The following is a 7876-nucleotide window of genomic DNA, read 5'->3' as shown; positions in this document are numbered from 1 at the left end:
CACAGCATCTCCATACACTTATCTGAAATTCCCACTATTAATTTACATAAGTATTTCTATCCCTTTTTATTTTATATTTATTATTAATTTTCAAACTCATCATAAACCAATTTAATCTGCCTAACTAAGATTTACAAGGTGACCATAGCTTGCTTCATACCAACAATCTCTGTGGGATCGACCCTTACTCATGTAAGGTATTACTTGGATGACCCAGTACACTTGCTGGTTAAGTTGAACGGAGTTGTGGAAAGAAAAAGCTTCTCTAACAGTGCCTAGAACTCTTGTATCACAATTTCGTCCTCCAGTAATGTAGAGGTATGATTGATTATTTGGTGATGCTGAGGTAGGACAAAAAGAAAAGAAATGATAAACAATGATTGGAAAAAGATAATTGAGAATTAGTTGTTTGATTAGGCCTTATGCCAATTACTAATGCGGAAACGCCCGCCTAACTGATAGCCTGTTTCTGACTGAGATGCACTTTTCTAAGCTATAGCGAATTGTTATTATTATTTCCGGCCTAACTGACACGGATAAACCCGTGATGCCAAAGTATCCTAACTAACATGGGTTTGCCCATGATGATACTTATGCTTCGGCCTAACTAACACGGATAAACCCGTGATTCCGAGGTATCTTAACTGACATGGGTTCGCCCATGATGATACCAGTGCCTGACTAACTTAGTGAGAAACCATATTCGGGATTCGTTCTGGGTAACGTCGGGTTGCAGTTAGACAACCGACGCATGAGCTCATGGCCTGCATAGGAAAGGCATCATCATATGTATTTGTGTGAATTGCTTGAGTGTTCTTGTGTGCTGTGCTGTATTATTTGTGAATTCCTTGTATTTGATTTATGTATAAATTGTTTGTGTGCTTGTACTGTGTGTCTGCTTGTGCTTGTTGGTTCTTGTATATGTCAAGGATTAAGATAACCGAGAACTAATCACTGTAACTCAAAACCGAATTATGTGATTGGAATTTGCTTAAAGTAATATAATTTGAAGAAAACTAACTAAAGTCTTTAAAGTAAGTTTTAAAGAATTCTAAAGGTAATTATTTTAAAGTTATAAGTAATTATTTACATTTTATTTCTTTACTCTCACGACATTCACTTTTCCTACTGAGAACTTGCGAGGACGATGGTCTCACCCTCCTACAGATTTTTTTTCAGTGACAGGTTCAGGAATCCTTGGCGCAGAGCCACAACCGAACTACAGAGTTATATATATGTATGTATTCGTATTTTTTGTATTTGGTTTAGTCTTAGATTTTGTTTTTTCCCTCGTCGTTTATTGTTTTGGTTTTTAGAGGGAGTAGCACTTGTATTTGAGAATCTTTGAATAAGTCTACGTATATAATGCTATGTGAATATATACCTTTGTGATTAAGTGATTTAAAGCAAAGGCTTTTTGTTTTCTTAATTAAAATTTCAGTTTGTATTCGCGAAGGCTCCATATTAAATAAATGTAGTATGAAATTAAAGGAGTAGAGGTAGAGTGTATCCCCCATTCCTGGTTTTGAGAGTATGAGGGGCTCTGCTAGTATTCGTTTGAAGTATTGCAAAGCCTCTTTGCACTAAGGTTCCTATTTAAAGCTTATGCCCTTTTTCATGAGTTTGAAGAAAGGAACGACTTTTTGGGTGGAGGCCCTAAGAAAACATGAGAGGGTGAAAAGTCGTCCCGTTAGTCTTTGTAAGTCCTTAAAGTTTGCGGGGCTACTCATCTCAAAGATAGCCTTACACTTTTTTGGGTTTGCCTCTACTCTTCGTTGTGTGATCATAAAGTCCAAGAATTTTCCAACCTCCATCTTGAAGGCACACTTTGTCAGATTGAGGCACGTTCGGTGCTTCCTTAATGTGCCTAGTATGAGCTCTAGGTCGTTAATGAGTTCTTCTCTAGTTTGGGTTTTCGCTAACATGTCATCAATGTAACTTCCAGTTTAGTCCCTAAGATATATTTAAAAATCTTTGTGACGTGCCGCTGGTAGGTGGCCCTAATGTTTTTCAATCCGAAAGGCATGATTATATAGTAGTACGTGCCTTTAAGGGTTATGAATGCGGTTTCTCCTCGTCTGGTTGGTGCATCAGTATCTAATTGTATCCGGAGTACATGTCCATAAAGCTAAGGTACTAGTGCCCCAAGGAAGCATCTACTAGTCCATCAATGTTTGGCAGAGGGAAGGCATTTTTTGGATAAGCTTTGTTCAAGTCTGTGTAGTCGGCGCACATTCGCCATTTGTCGTTTGCCTTTTTTACTAGAACGACATTGGCTAGTTAGGATGTATATGGGAGCTCTCGGATGTATCCCATTTTGAGTAAGCTCTTGACTTGCTTTCCAACCTTAGTAGCTCGATTTGCAGACATCTTCCTTCTTCTTTGTGCTACTTGCTTGACCTTGGGGTTTACGACTAATCGGTGAGGCATCAATTCTAGGTCTATTCCTGGCATGTTGGCCGAGGTAAAGGTGATAGATCTCTGTTCCACCTTAGGAGCTCCACGAGCTCGCTTTTTAGGCTAAAGGGCAAGTTCTTATTAATGAACGTGAATTCCTATTTGGTCTGTCCTATTTGTAATTTTTCCATATCTCCCTTTGGTTCTGGTCTTAGCTGGTCATCTTGTCATGCATCAAGGTCGGATCACCATGTGTTGTTCTGATGGTGCCATTGTCAGCTTAGAACTTCATGATGAGGAACTTGGTGAATATGATGGCACATAAGTCATTGATCATTTTTCTCCTTAGGATGATGTTATAAGCTGTAGAGTCTTTAAGGACTATGAATTCAAAGAGTATGGTTTTCCTCTGACTTCCGGTTTTGATGGTTACTGGCAGTATTATGGATCCCTCCGATTTGAGGAAGTTGTTCTATAGTTTGGTCACTTTGCTGTGGTGTCTTTGGAAGTTTTCATTTCGGAGTCTGAGTTTGTCAAAGGCTCCTTTGAAGAGGATGTTGAAATTGGCTTTGGTGTATACTAGGATTTGTTTTACTAGTCTGGTTCTGATCTTTGCTGAGATGACAAAAGGGGCGTCCTCCGCTGAAGTTCTGTTTTGGAAGTCGTCAGGGAAAAACGTAATGGTTGTCGTCAGGCAGGGAGGTTGTGTTTCGTCTTTCACGGCTAGCACCCGAAGATATTTTTTCAGCTTTGATTTGGATTTTTTTTGGTGCATCTTTTCCCGTAATCACATTCACTATTATTATTGGGTCAGTTTTTGGGCTTTCCTGTTGCTCGTCTCATCATCTTGGGAATGCGTCCTTCTCGTTCTGGTGATCTTTCACGTTCAACTTTCCAGGGTTCCCAGATGATCTTGGCAAACTCGGGAAGTTTGCCGTTTCGGATGGCTTGTTCCAGGGCATCTTTCAAGTCAATGCAATCTTGTGTCTTGTGGTTGTATCGTTTGTGATAATCGCAATATAGGCTTTTGTTGCTGCCTATCCATTCCTTCAATTATCAATGCAATCTTGTGTCTTGTGGTTGTATCCTCGGTGATAATTGCAATATCGACTTTTGCTACTGCCTATCCATTCCTTCAATTGTTGTGCCTTCGAGAGGATACCTCGTTCTTCTATTTGGTGATAGATCTCGATGATTAGGGCTAGTAAGGGTGTGTAGTTTATGAATTTACACACTCTAAATGGTCGGTTGGTGGGGGCGGGTGACGTTAGAATTTTTGCTAGTAAAGAATTTTATAAAAATATAGTCGCGTTGTAAGTATAGATTCTAAACCAACAGAAAATCCCTTCGTACAAACATTTGGTTGTCACAAGTAACAAAACCCAATAAATTTATAAACCGAAGTATTCAAACCTCGGGTCGTCTTCTCAAGAAATTGCAGGGAGGTATGTTCTTATTATTGGTTATGAGTCTTGTAAATTGGGGGGTTTTGAAAGTAAGGTGGAAATATGTTAAATGACAAGTAAAATAAATAAATAACTGTAAAATAAACTATTGGCAAGATATGAGAAATTGGAAGTCCTATCCTAGTTATCCTTATCAGGTGTGATGAGAATTGGGTTTTAATTCCACTTAGTTAACCTTTACTAAAGCAAAGGAAAGTCAAGTGGACTAATTAGTTTGATCCTCAAGTCCTAGTCAATCCCTGTGGGAAGACTAGCTTTAAAGCGATCTAGATCAATTAGAATCTGCCAATTTCAACCACTGCTGAGTTTGACAACTCAAGAGTTACCAATTAATCAACCAAAGCCAAAAGAGAATAAAATCTACTTGAATGAAAATAATTTGGATAGAGCCCAAGCATCAATAACATAAATTAGAGAAAACAATCATAAGTATGAAATACCTCAAATTGCATGGAGATGTCAATTCTAACATGGAAAAGTTCATAAGCCAATTGGGCAACATAAATCAAATACAAATAAAAGCTTTAGAATAAACAAAAATAGAAGAGAAACCTAAATTATTGAACCTAATACGATGAAGTAATCCTAATGACTAAAGAAATCCTAATCCTAAAACCTAAGAGAGAGGAGAGAACCTCTCTCACTAAAAACTACATCTGAAACTAAAAATTATGAATTATGAAAAGCATATGAATTGATTTTCTGAGTCTCTGCATGTTTCCGGACTTTAATATGTGTTTTTGGGCCGAAAACTGGGTTGAAATTCGGCCCGGAATCTGTGCCAGCGACTTCTGTAATTCTGCAGATCGCACTCGTCACGCATCCGCGTCGTCCACGCGTTCGCGTCACTCAGCATTTCTCGTACCACGCGTGCGTGTCATCCACGCTTTCATGTCATTCGTGCAGCTTCCAATCCGCGCGGTCGCATCAGGCACGCGAGTGCGTCACGGTAATTCCTTCTATTTCGCGCGGTCGCGTGAGCCATGCGACCGCGTGACTTCTCGCTGGTCATCTCCTCAATTCCTTGTTTTTCTTCCATTTTTGCATGCTTCCTCTTCATTCCTTACGACATTCCCGCCCTATGAAGCCTGAAACACTTAACATACAGATCACGGCATCGAATGGTACGAAGGAAGATAAAAATATACAACTAAAAAGTCCTTAGGAAGCAAGTTATTAATCATAGGATATTTTTAGGAAGGAATTGTAAATACATGCAAATCATATGAATAAGTGGGTGAAAAGCTTGATAAAACCACTCAATTAAATACAATATAAACCATAAAATAGTGGTTTATTAGCGGGCTTGAAGTGCTCCATTGGGGTTTCTTTGGACGGGGGTTGCTTCATGGTGCTGTGTTGCCATGGTGCCATTTATTGGCGGCCATGACTTGGCTGACCTTCTCGGATCGTTTATGTACTCTCTTGCCACGTTCTAAATCTTATGCTGTCCATACCGGCTTGGTGGTTAGGTGTTTATGAAAGTCCTCATTTATGAGTTTGTTGGACAGACAAAGGTTGGCCACGGAATCCGTGAGCCTGTTGATCGTTAAGCACTCGTCATTGAACCTGTCGAGGTACTTCCTCGTGGGTTCGTCTTATCATTAGATGACTCTAAGCTGATTGATCGGGTGTTTAGCTTCGGCAATCGTAGTAGTAAATTATGCCATGAACTTCCTAGAGATATCTTCAAAAATGGCAATCGAGCTATTCGGGAAGGCGTTAAATCGCTTGATTGCCGAACTGGCCAGGGTGACCGGGAATGCCCTGCATCAGACTGCGTCGGTGGCTCCTTCCAGGTTCATCCTAGCTTTTAAAGTCATTAGGTGTTCCTGAGATGCTGCGATTTCAACATTTACTATGACGCCGATCAGGTGATTTCTTGTTTTGGGTTTCTCGCCGTGATTGGCTCTTGGAGGTCGTTTAACTCGTGCGCTCTGGCTCGTGCCGCTCTTTGGAAAACGATCTGGCCCTCTAAGGTTTGTACCCTTTCAAACAGCTCTTGAATTATTTGGATCGTCTTTTCTCCTAGGCCGTTAGTATTTTTGGGAATTCCGTCTTCTCATACTTGCACTATACTGATAACCTTCCCATGGGTTGGCAAGGAAGTATTGCTTCGTAGCTTGTGTGTTAGGTTTGGTGGGTCTGGTTCATGGTGGTGAGTTGAGGATCACTCTTCGAATTCCTCCGCCATGCCGTCAAGACTTGGCCGGTCCCCATAGACGGCGCCACTATAGTAGATGCCACTCGTATGGGTTGTGAGAGGGATAAGAGATTGGCCGGTCTTGATGGTGACATGTTGGATTCTTAGAGTGGTAGGGTGTGGTACCTGCAAAGACACTCCGACGTTCAAGTCAGAATGGATATGAGAGGCATAGAAAAAGGTTAGTCAGGTATCTAAGGGAGCCTTTGGCTCCGCTTATATAGCGTGCGGTTGTTATCTTATCTATCTTGTTGGCTAAGATAGGATAAGGGAGGTATTTGAATTTGAGGGTTTGGCCAGAAATTCCTAGGCTGGTTTGCAATTATTAGGCCTGCTTGGGCCCTGATGGTGACCCAAACCTAGATAACCAGGTTCGGTAGTTGCTCCGAAAAAAGACACAGATATCGGATTCGAAACACCGTCCAACTTGACTTGTTATATTCTTGAACTATCTGTTCAATTTTTTTTTCTTGTATTTAAACACTAAAAAATATTTAAAATATACTTTTAAAATTTTAATCTCTATTATCAAATCAAGCTTGCAATTTCTCATTCTCTATGTTTACATTTGGAAAGGATTGAAATTTTAAAATTTTGTGTGTGTATGTATTTGTGTTTTGAAGGGAAGAAGAAATGCATCCAGTTATGAAAATGGAGAGCACTGGTGTAACACACAGCAATCAAAGCAAAAATTTAATTGTCTGTATTAATTCAAGAAAATCGAACCATCAAATTTGAATAAATAAAAATTATCTACCCAATTACTCATAATGTTGTATTAAGCATCATTGCCCAATAATACTGCATTTCACGTTGATTTGACCTATTTGAAAACTAATTTCTGTGCATAGGATATCACATATTACATATTAATTATTATTAGTATATAATAATAAAAAACTTTTAAATATATCAAATAACTAAAAATTACTAAAATACCAATATATCATCACACTTAAAATTTTTTCCATAATAATAACAAAGAACTACCAGCTAGAACTAGAAATCTACAAATACGAGTACGGTAGAGTATTTACTTATCCCTTATTGATGGAAAAGCAAAATTTGAGGTTCCTCCCAAAACTTGGAATCAAGTAGCGAAACCGGTCTATCACATCAGCATCCAATGGAAGCATGCCACGTCATTTTCCATGGTTCTGTAAAGCAGAGACATGTCCACATACAGTGACAGTAAAAATTAGTCAGAGAAAGAAGAGAACCTCTGCTTCCCTAATAACCAAGCCCAGCTCACACAACACAACAATCACAGAGTAGAGAGAGAAAACAAAGAAACAAAGAAAGAGAGAGGAAAAAAGGGGAAAAACTAGAAAACCCTTTGCTTCCACACTGCATTTCATTGCATTGCAAATTACTTTCCCACTTCCATGCGTTGAGCTCCACGGAAACAACTTTGGCCGATTCAGTGTCCATGGCGGTAGATTTACAACCTTTCGAGTGCTGAAATCTCTGGAATCGACTGAGGGTTTTGCTTTTCGGAGATTGTGAAAGGTTTAAACTTTTTGGGGGCTTAAGATATGTACGTGGCGCCTCCACCTCAGCGCTCCGATCTGGCTTCAGGATCCGGTGATTTGCGGGTTTACCAAGCTTGGAAGGGCAGTAATGTCAGTTCTTCTGCTTCTGATTTATGCTTTGAGCTTTAACTTTTTTTCTCATTATGTTTTACACTTTTCTCTTCATTTGTTGCGTGTTAACTTTTATAAATGCAAGTTTTCTTATGAATTATGAGTCTTATCATTTTTATGTTATAGTGGGATCGGGTTTTGTTTTGTTTTGGGGTCTTCAACCAAGG

Source organism: Arachis duranensis, chromosome 6, assembly GCF_000817695.3.
Source record: "Arachis duranensis cultivar V14167 chromosome 6, aradu.V14167.gnm2.J7QH, whole genome shotgun sequence".
Taxonomy (NCBI): Eukaryota; Viridiplantae; Streptophyta; class Magnoliopsida; order Fabales; family Fabaceae; genus Arachis; species Arachis duranensis.
The sequence above is the reverse complement of the archived record's forward strand: the minus strand, read 5'-3'. Positions refer to the sequence as shown.